The sequence below is a fragment of the Carassius auratus genome, unplaced genomic scaffold (assembly GCF_003368295.1).
Source record: "Carassius auratus strain Wakin unplaced genomic scaffold, ASM336829v1 scaf_tig00010915, whole genome shotgun sequence".
Lineage (NCBI taxonomy): Eukaryota > Metazoa > Chordata > Actinopteri > Cypriniformes > Cyprinidae > Carassius > Carassius auratus.
The window spans coordinates 7,927-18,437 of record NW_020524153.1 but is presented as its reverse complement, the minus strand read 5'-3'; the positions used below and the strand labels follow the sequence as shown (position 1 = coordinate 18,437).

Genomic DNA, 10,511 nt, shown 5'->3' with positions numbered 1-10,511 from the left:
TATGCAGAATACATATTATCTCCTAACCTTTTATAGATCTGTTCACATTCCTCTGTGCTGGTTTGCGCAAGATTTGTCAGAGATGAGATAGAAGCCAGCTCACACTGGGATTAATGTTGTGCATTGCAACTAATCTTCACTTTCTCATTCCAACATTCAGTCTGGTCCTGGGGTTTCAAGCACATTTAAAACAGGTGAACTACTTGACATTATTTAAGGAGTCGTTCCAGGAAATATAGGTCCAGGAGCAGAGATTCTATGCTTTTATTAAGGGTAGCTCTGGTTTTCCATGCTGCTGTGCCTTTATTCTGCCAATAATTATCTTTCCAGCTGGAATAGATTTGCAGGACTGTGCAATATGCTGTATTGCAGTAATTATGAATGGAAAGGGCCCTGGGTACAAGCCATACCGGGTGAATCATAGAAGCTTGAGCAATCTTTGAGAATGAGAGCTCTTTTTGAGGTCTGAGGTCATGCCTTCTTTTCAAATAGACAAAAAACTGAAAGGACATGTCTTGAAATATATGCATGCATCAAGGAAACTGTTTCAGCATCATGGAAAAGACTTAGGAAGAATGAAGGAAGAAACCACCATCCGTTGCATCCCATCACTGCTCCCAATCAATGATTCATTTTCACACTCAAACATTTGGATGGGGATGCCAAATTTGACGGTGACTGAAGGATAATAAGAATTTGTAGGTCAGGTAAATGTGGATCCACAATGTGGATTTGCAGAAGTGTAACAAAAGTGCATAGTCGAACACAGTTAATTCCTCTGGGCAGGTCTCAGCAATGTTCCAGGATCTGAAGGATAAGGATCACTCATCCGAGAACTGTAAACAGGTTAAAAAAAGACCTTTTATGATAATATAGAACATCATTGTTCATGTGCCACTCATAATGTCTTTATAATGTTTTTACTACAGTGATCAGATTTCACTTCACAGATTCAGAGATGCACATCCGCCAATCAAACAAGGTTTAAATATCACAGAAGCTTCACTTCATGACCATTAAAACAGTACATTCTATATGAAAGTGTGTATGATACAATCTGGACATACTACGTTTGTCATATTGTCATGTGATGTACAATGTCAGTTGTGCTGCTTCACTGTCTTTCAGAACTCCTTTCCTGTGGCCCCATGGGATAGTGAACTGTACACTGTACATTGGTTGTGTACTTTAGAACAGTCGGTCATTCTGGTGCATTTCACCTACTGTTTTATGGATACTATAGTAGGGAAATTTGCATATTCAGGTGTGGCCAAGGACTGTTTTCAAACTTGTTTCCTGGACACTCCACCAGTCTTTTATTGTTGAACAAACAGATAGTCTGGTCCCAAACTCACACCATTGGTTAGACCAATGCTGCTGTGTGTCAAGCTGTTCATGGATGCACATACAAAACAGTTTTCACAGTGATAGAGCCACACATTTATATTTAATTATACAGCCGTTGACTCTAGAATAAGATTTTCTAACACTGAGAAATATACACATGGACTTCAGCTTTAAATCAGAATCTAAGCACACATTTTACATTTGCATTTTTTCACATTTCACAAATGTGTTTTGGAATTTCCTTTTTATTTATATTTTTTGCTTTTCTTGTGATTGGAATGGAAGCTAAGAAATATCATACTTCATATATCATATCTTCATATACTAGCTGTGTTGCTCTTAGGCAGAACATTGGCACCAGCTTCAGACGTTACAAATCAATGATAGGACATAAAGAATATAGAATGTATTTGATATATAAAAGCTAGCCTGAACACTTAGACTAACACATCATGAACATCAAGTGTCTTGGCACTGCGGGAGATAAAACAGAACCTGTCTCATTGATGCATGCTGTCTGCATTGCCAAATGTCTTCTCATATAAAAACATTTTCCTTCATGCTCTACTGAGATTTAAGGTCCGTTGTAATACGTTCCCCGCTCCCTATTTGTTGGGCCCCTATAGCAACCCCGCAACATTCCAACAACGTCTGGCCTCTGGCCTGTCACAACACCATCTGCCTGACAGGGAGCATTCACACACTTTAAAGACACATTTGAGCTAGAACAAAACATAGATGAACTGAGACTTCTGATATATTCCCACTGCACGGATCACTTCACTGTTTTTGTACAAAGCTTTGCGAAAGCAAATGAGAAGCTTTGCTCTTTGTTGACATTCATTATGCTTTGACATTAGCAACAGCACATTTCCAGGAGTCCCACATGGTTCTCATTAACATTCCAAGTGCTCCCTTTCTCTCCTTTTCTCTTCCCCTCTCTCTTTCCCACTCTCTTTTTTTCTCTGAGGAGGCCAAAAAGGAAAACTGACAGCGTTGGCCCTGGACCATGCATTCCATGAGATGTGTCAAAACCATTCTCAGAAAAGCACAGAAGGCCCACATAGGGGCACTTAGAAACAAACACACACACATATACATTGGGTTTCCATGTTTTTTAGAAACAGTTCATAGACTTTTTTTATATTGTTTTTATACTGTACAAACTGTATTTTCTACCCATACCCTCACACAAAGCTTCCTGCATTTTAAAATTTTCAAAAAAAGATCCTTCTGATTTATACAAATCATACCAATATGTATCTTATCCTTGTGGGGACATTTGATTTCCATAACATAGGGTATACCAGGTACACACACACGTGCACACTTACACATACAGAAGAAAGTGAATATAGAAGAATACATGGGTCTTTATTAAAAATGGGAGCACATTTTCCATGTTTGAAAGGAAGAAATAGAAATCCATTCATCTATTCTTGAGTCATTGTTTCATATCTGGAGGTTGTCACATGCATGTTGACATTGCAGAACAATAAGTCCACATCAAAATCTGGGTTTCATTGGATATCAGACCTCTATAGATCTTAGTCAGAGGAGTGCTTTAATCCATGTTTGACATGAGTGAGATCAAGTCTGTGAGGGACAGAAGTACAATGTGTGTTCAGTGCATTGTACTGTTGTTTAATGTTATGCCAATTGTTTAGCTGTCGAAACATCTTTCTAAAAGACTCCCAGTAGACAAAAACTACATTAAACAGGATTGATGGTTGTGATGCTTTACAAATTACATGAGTGAACTTTTCCAGAACGTTTTGCTGTATTGAACTCCCAAAACCAACTCCGAACAAACTCTGTTTTTGGCTTGATTTAGTTAAAAAAAATGATGTCAAACAAGTTAGTTCTTTGATTTTAAATATGTGGGCCTCAATTCTCCCTCACAGCCTCATTTAATCTCTATAAAAATCAATACGGTGTCTATGGTCTAAAATAACACTGTACCAATGCTATACATATACTTTAACTTATTTTTATTGTATTTAATACATTTTAATGTGAAAGGGACAATAAATCATTAAGGCGAACATAAGCTTCTGGGTGAAGTTATCTTAATGCATTTTGTATTGTATATTTTGTACTTTTTCACAAATATAAGTCTGAAATAAAACAATAATTGGTAGAAAACCTGTAGTGGCAACACCCTATTGATAAATAAAAATATCTAATGATAAAAAAATAACCTGTGAAATGGGTAATAAAATTGATTTTCTTCACATTATTGAATCATGTTCTGGAGGAAACTTAGATTTGATGTTTGTTCACAGCAGAGATGAACCACTGGACTCAGTGAATCACTGGAAATAGCCTTGAGACTCAGAAAGAGGATGTGAAATGTTGTGGAAAGCCCACTGCAGGATCCCATCTATAGAGCTCTGCATTCAAGATCAATATACTGTTAGGTATCTTATCTGGGGCTTCATGCATATCCAGTTTCCATAGCTCACATTTGCATTTAATAATTGTTTTTTATAGAATTGATAAACATGACCTCACCTCCCCCATTATAGAGTCCATTTCATCTCTGTTGAGCAGCTGCTCTGATGGCATTAAGCCCTGATCAGTCATGTGTTGACTCATCTGTGGGTGAATAAACCAGACTAATAACATCTGTGCAGTCAGCTGGCCCAAAAGTGCTGTTTTAGTGTTTTCGGATTACCTGAAGACGATGATGTTTCCCTTTCAGGGCCCCAAGACCTGGAGCAATTCCGACATCTTGTCTTTCCGCTGAAGAGACAAATAGGGGGAGAGAGAGATGGAGTGATTGAGATTCAAAGCATGATAGAGCTCACTGTTATTCTGTTATAAATAACAGTACAATAACAGCAGTACTTTGAGAAGTTGCAGAGGGCATGATAACTCTGCAGACACTGCGGGCAGGGGATCAGCTCTCCACGGGTGAGGGGGCATATCCCACAAGCCATCCTCATCCCAAACATTTCACCATCTGAAGACTGACAGAGATTAAATATAAAAATACCTGAAAATGACCACAATCCTGCCATAAACATATAGAGGATTTAAAAGCCTGAAATGACATTAGAGTGTATAGATACACACACAGCATGCAGCAGGAATATCTTCTACTTGCTCTAAGTACTTGAGCTGTTCAATGTCAGGTGGATTCTGATTTTGATTAGCTGTTCATCAACTGTATAAAAATCCTTCTGAAAGTTATTCCAACAATTATTATTTATTGTTAAAGGTTGTCATCCTTGGTGTTCACATGCACTCAGTCGCTGTGTCTCTCACTGAGTCACATGGACGTGTTACCTGCAGGCCCATGGGCTGAGCGCTTTTGCCTTCTGTGACTGTGGAGAGTGAAGTGGAGGACAGAGACGAGAAGAAGGAGAAGTCCACAGCAGAGCTGGAGCCTGTCTCTGTCACTGGAGGCTGAACTGCTGGCTAAAAATAAAAGCAGAGACTTTACAACTGTCATGGCTACTAATAATCTGCCATCACTGGTCAATCGAGTTCAGACTGTACATATAAGTGCGACCAACTTCGATTTAGCAACAGGAAATTATTGCAAGTGCTTTACCTGCAAGGGGGTGTGTGTCCTGTCTTTGGCTCTGTTGCATAGCTGACAACGCCATGTACCACTGAAATATTTTTTTAGATTAGTGAGAGATTCATGAAGGGCAGTGGTCCTCAACCTTTTTGACCTGAAGGCCTCCCCATCATCCAATACTCCCAGCCCCCATATATCTATTTATTTCTGCTATAATTATGACAAAATTACTTGTTTATAAACTTTTAAAAAAACAGACACTGGTGTAAAAAAATAAAATAAATAAAAATAAACATAATTAATAGTTATTTAGGGGAAAACTAAAACTATATATATATATGATTTCTTAATTGTATGTGTTTTTTGGCATTTTTATTAAGAATGCAATTTGTTAAAAATATGTATATTCTATCAATAACAATATATTTATTGAATAATGTTATGACAACCTTAAAATCACAGACACATTAATAATATTTACAGATATATAATATTTTAAGGATCTGTAATTTAGACAGTAGAGTTCTGCACAATTTTTAGGTAACTAATCAAATACTAAAATCTGTGAAATGTAAAATTGTATGTTTTTCTTTTTCTATTTACATTTAATATTTTACTCAAATTATATATAATAATTATATCAATTGTAAAAAAAAAAAAAAAAAAAAAAGGAAAGAAAAAAAGAAATTAGGCATTTTCACTAGTGCTTTTAGACTTATATTCCACTGGATTTAGTGTATGGCCTCATATTTGAGATATTTTGTATTCTACTATGCAGTTTCTCAACACCGACTTGACACAGCTGCAGACTAACAATGAGCGCAGTCAGCTCTAGGTTTGTAGGGTCAGCGGCCTGTGCGTCACATGACTGATCTGTACCTGGGTATGGAAGTGAGGGGTGGCACCAGGCAGTTGAGATGGAAGGCACGGGGACATCCGTCACAGCAGATGAGCTCTCCACCGTCTTTACATACAGCACATTCATCATCATTATGCTCTTCCTGAACATATGCACCATTAATGTGATTTAACCACTGTACCAGGTTAACATCATGACAGCTTTTGCCTATATAATATTTTTTAAGCAGGTTTTTCTTTATCTGCAATGTCTGTAATTTTCCATGAGTTGAACAAATCTTGATCTCCTACATCCATGATTCTGGCGCTTGGCTCTCCCTGCTGGTGAGAATAGTTTCACGCAGTCTGTGCCTTGTGCACTCCAGCTGTCTCATCCAATTTGCCAGAAGAGTAGAATTCTCCTCCAACCTTGATGCATTTTTTGGCAGCTTGAGACATCTGCGCTACCAAAGTGAACTCCCAAATTGTTTACACTGCAAGGTTACACTATCAAAACACACTAAGGGCTAAAACATTAGCTAGGTAAATTCTGTCATCACAGTCTGTCAACACCCTTTTAGTGTGCTGAGCTCACCAGACTCAATGACCTGCTGGATCAGAATCCCCTCCACTGTCCCGCAGCCAGTGGGATGCTCACTGGCAGACACAGTCACGGCCCTCTGGACTGAGGTAGATACAGCCTGGACCCCTGCATTTTGGGAGTCATATTTATTCATCTGCATCCTCATTCATCTTCTATAATACATAGTCTTCTAATGACACACTTTGCACAAACATGTGATTACCGTTTCCCACTGAGACCTGAGAAAGTGCTGCACCATCTGTCTTTCTGATCGGCTTGCCTTTGCTTTCTGGAACAGTGAAGACATTGAGTTATCAGGACTGTCATGTTTGCAACTTACATAAGTATCATGTCATGGCCATACAAACTGTCACACGTTCACTCGGATTTATGCTCTGTGGATTTTGAAAGCTATCTATATATATATTACCTTGGCATTAAATTACAGAAATGACTGAATTAAAGAAAACTGCGTTCCTAGGCTGTTTCTAGTCTGATGACATATTTTCTTATCAATCTCTTTATTTTGGAAAGCCATAAAAATGTTATATTTTGTTTTTGGATCAAATGGTAATGCAAAAATTTTATTTGTTATAGTTTTCATTCAACACAACTATGACGACGTTGCTTCTGAAAGTTCAGGAAATGTAAGGTTATGGGCCTGTAACTAGTAAAACAGAAGCAGTTTTCATAATAATTGATAATGTGCTATTTTGTTTGGCTTAGGCTATTTAAACTGAACAAAAACCACCCAATTTGACTACTGACATTCTTCCAGTTCCGCTAATGTTAATAGATTATGTGGTCTTTTAAATAAATACATAATGCATCATTTAAATCATGACAGAATTTGCCTTTCTGTGTGAACTATCCTTTCAGTGTTGTCTTTAATGTTTACATAACCAAGAAAGAAACTTTTTTTGAATGTACAGAGGACCTTCAGATGAAACATTTTCATAACTTAATGGGAACGTTAGTAAAATGTTCTTAAAATATCTTTTTGTTAACTGGGAATTTACTATAAGACTAGAAGTGTCTGTGTGTGCGGCTGTCCACACCTGAGCTGGAGGTTAAGGCTCTCTTAGTGTGCTGATGTGTTTGGTGGGTCATATGTTTCTTGACCACCCCTCTCTTCCTGCTCGACTGGCTTTGGACCTGCAGCTCAAGCCTGGGGTTTCCTGCGTGTCCGGCCACCTGCTTTAACCCTACCAAATCACATTATCATCACTCAAACTGTAATTATCCTCCAAACCACTTATTTCTGCTTGACATGTGCACTGTACCTTTGGGAAGGTTCATAAACAGGGTTTCCAGTTTTGGGTAACACTCCTTATTGTATTCTTTACAGAGATTGCTCCAGAATCCCTGCAGGACAGTGGCATCCTGGTCCAGTATCAAAGTGAGCAGTGAGTAGACAGCTTTGTGGATCCCATACTTTTTCTTTCGCTCTAAAGTCTCCTTAAGTGTTAATCGGTAATAGTTTTAGAATTGAATGAACTCTGGTCACGCATATTTGTGGTTATGCTGAGGAATAGCATTTTTTATGAAGATGTTCACCCTCAGGATCTGTTCCGAGATAACGTGGTGATCCGCCAGCCCGTACAGCAGTGGGAAGGGGTCATGGATTGCCATGGCGATCTCAGTCCTACATGCTCGTAGCTGTGAGCGCAGGTCAGACTCTCCGTAACCTTCCACCCTAGACATGCTTCCACAAGAAAACCTGCGTATAGATCACACACTAAACTCCCACTGACATTCTGGTTTTGGTGTCCTGAGAGCACTAAAAATATCTTCATATATTAATTTAAATAAATTAGAGGTCTGCAGATCTTTTTTTGAGAGAAGGGGTCCTATTTAATATATTAAATAATATTGAATGTTGCGTTTTAAATAGGGGTGTAACGATACGCGTATTCGTATTGAACCGTTCGGTACGACGCTTTCGGTTCGGTACGCGGTACGCATTATGTATACCGAACGGTTCGTTGGAGTAATTAATTATATTTGGAAAAAAAAAAGAGAGAGAGAGATAGAAATATAATGATATGCGTTCAACAAGGTAGCCCAATAACCCAAACAACGTAACAGGCAACGCCCCTGACACTCCCGAAGAAGAAAAAAACACCATCTTATATGTTTATGTTAGGCTACTCAGCAGGCGCTCGCTCACTCAGTACGCGCTGAAGGCTCGTTGCAAAATAGCCAATGCGTTTAACAGACTAGAAATTAGAAGATCCTCCAATAACCAACAGGTCTGGTGTTTGGGTGCACTTTGGATTCCCTTTAAGCTATAATGGTGATGGCAAGAGAGCGCTCGGGCAGAAGTGCTCGGGCTCGCTCATGAGGCGTCTGTCTTTGCTAAGCAACAATGACGTGCTCTCTCCATGAGACGCGGAAATTTCAGCGAAGGATAAATAGATTTCCTGCTCTAAAAATCGCTTGCAGTAGCTCTGCTACTAAATTTATTTCAAAATTGCAATCCATATACAACTATGATCAGCTGTTCCTTCATCTTGGCTGAGCTCTCAACCTTGTTACGGGAAAGGATGAAGCTGATTGGTTAGTTCTTGTCACATGACCCGCGGTGCGCTTGCGGCATTCTGAAAAGTTGAGATGTTTTTACATTTTGCTGTATCTAAAACGTATCGAACCGAACCGAACCGAACCGTGACATCAGTGTATCGTATCGAACCGAACCGTGAATTTTGTGAACCGTTACACCCCTAGTTTTAAACTGGACATATAATCCATTAACATGACTAAAGTACCATTTTTGTGCATTTGCATATTTAACTATGAAGCTTAAATTACAATCCATTAAAATAATGTAAATAGTCATTTTCATTTTAATGAATAAACTTTTAATACAGCAAGAACAGTGAATATTTAGCTGAGCTTCAGCTTTGACTGAAATTAGTTTGAATTTGGATTCAACCTTTTTATTTAATCAAAAAATGATAGTACTTACAACAGCTGCTGTTGATGAGGACTACAGATACCTGTAATCTAGCTGGTTTCCTGGTCCCACTTTATATTAGGTGGCCTTAACTACTATGTACTTACATAAAAAATAAGTACAATGTACTTATTGTGTTCATATTGTATTGTAAAACACTTTTGCTGCTATTGAGGTGGGATAGGGGTAAGGTTAGGGAGAGGGTTGGAGGTATGGGTAAGTTTAAGGGTGGATTAAGGTGTAAAGTATGGGTCAACAGTGTAATTATAAATGTAATTACAGAAATTAAATACAGATGTAATTACATGTAGTTTTTTTAAATATAAGTACAATGTAAAAAACATGTATGTACACAATAAGTACACTGTACTAAATTATTAATTAAAATGTAAGTACATAGTAGTTAAGGCCACTTAATATAAAGTGGGTCCGGTTTCCTTTTATTTGGTGTGATGGCTGTCAGTGATTGGCATGGCTTTTTTTGTGTCTGGTGGATAAATGCCTCTTGTGTTCCTGGAGCCTCTAGGGGCCATTGATTCATATGACTGCTGTGATAAGTGGTGACACTGAATTTCTATTTACAGTTAAAGCACTAACTTGCACCTTGTAGCCTGGATCACCTTAATGCTCATTTGTGCAGTATGGCTTGGAAAGTCCACAGTTGGGCAAGAAACGAATTCTCAATCATGTGAGCCTCTACTTTCAGTCACCTGTCTCTCCTGAGGAATATTGTAATATAGAAATATTGTATATAATATTATAAGTATAATGTTGTAGGTTTGCATTAAAATTAAAATGTTGCTAGATTTACAAAGTTAACAACTGTCTTGTGTAAAGGGCCTGTTGCTTTCAACTTTAAATGAATCCTAGAACATTGCATTTATCCTAAAAAAAAAAAGAAAAAAGGGAGTTTTGAAAACAGAAAATCATTAGAACTTAGAACTTTCTGCTTGGTTGAAAAAGTACACACTTTTACACACACACACACAAAACCTAAAAGCAGTATCACACTCAGCACAGTAGACAGTTTGGTATTAAGAGATGGATTTTATTGATTTTTATTCAGACAGATGTCATGCTCATAAATGTCCTTACAGAGTAAATAAAGAGCCAACTACACTGCTCTACAAAACCCTATGGCAACAAATCTGACACATTCAGTCTCCTCACACTATCAGCTGCAACTTCCTGTTTTTACATACAACCTTCCGCTTGCACGGGACCGTTCTGCAATTTTCCTTGACTGCTGTGAATTGGCT

General features: G+C 38.1%; 1 pseudogene; it reads right to left on the bottom strand.

Annotated features, from left to right (window-relative positions):
- Positions 1-2,723: 2,723 nt before the first annotated feature.
- Positions 2,724-8,062, bottom strand: LOC113072903 (autoimmune regulator-like; annotated as a pseudogene).
- Positions 8,063-10,511: the final 2,449 nt, after the last annotated feature.